We start from the raw sequence: 1103 nt of genomic DNA, 5'->3' as shown, positions 1-1103 counted from the left end.
TGGCGTCATTTTGAAACGGTTGATGAGTAAAACATGAAGTTTAGAGTCAATGGAATGCCAACGACTTCGCCCTACTGCTGAAGTTTGTGGCATCGATGAAATCGCGTTGCATTGCAGTTTTGTAGCTCAAGGGATCGTGTACGAAGTATATGCATGCAACAAAGCTCATTTTACCTCCATACATGTTCTTGCTTGTAAGATTGAAACAGGTAGCATCCACGGACATTGGCAAGCCACTTCACTCGAAATGCCGCCTGGTCTGCAGTATCTGTATACCCACCATTTGATTGATAAAGTACACCATGTAAAAAATGAGGTCCCCCCATAGAAAAGCAAGGGCTTTCCACCGGCTTTTCTCGCTGCAGCACTTGAGATGGCAACTTTTGGGAGGTCTGGAGTATATTGTTTCGACGATAAAGTCGTACAACAGCTCAAGGTGGTTGTGCCAATAGAGTGATTTGCAAATGTCGAAATTTGGACATTTTGCCCGTGAGGTGCAAAGACGCGCGCAAAGTCGAAATTTCGATTCTAGAATTTCCTTGTGAAAATGTTCCACAGGGAAAATGTTTCCACACTCGTCGACCATTGAGAGTCATATGAGCGAGCAGGACGAAGCCATAAGGCGCAAGAAGACGGCGTTTCGCTTCTCTGTGTCAGCAGACATTGACCTCCTCTAGGAGGTTGTGATGATTGAACGCACAGTCTTGGTTGCTGTGGGTGTTGAAGTCGAAGCTCACGTTGGGAATTGTGATGGCCCTTGAAGTGGACGTAAGCTCTTCTATTAATCCAGCAACTAGAAGGAGGACATCGAGTCCATCGCTCATGGGGATTATGGGAAAATTCACGATTGCAAAAGCTACAGCATTGTCGAATTTCCGGATGAAGATTCCAGAAAAGTCAACGAGGAATTCCTCGTTTGCAAAATTACTCTAATAGACATAAAAAACGTTCCACACTGTATACAGAACAAATCCTTGCCATTGGATGTCAATCATCCATTTCCGAAATAACTTCATCACCTGCGAAAGATTGGCATAGAGAGCAAAATGTTGATCTACTGTCGGCTTGTCGTATTCACGGAAATATGTCTATGGTATAGTCTC

This window comes from Aphanomyces invadans (assembly GCF_000520115.1).
Source record: "Aphanomyces invadans strain NJM9701 unplaced genomic scaffold supercont1.16, whole genome shotgun sequence".
NCBI lineage: Eukaryota > Oomycota > Saprolegniomycetes > Saprolegniales > Verrucalvaceae > Aphanomyces > Aphanomyces invadans.
Note: the sequence above shows the minus strand (reverse complement) of the source record.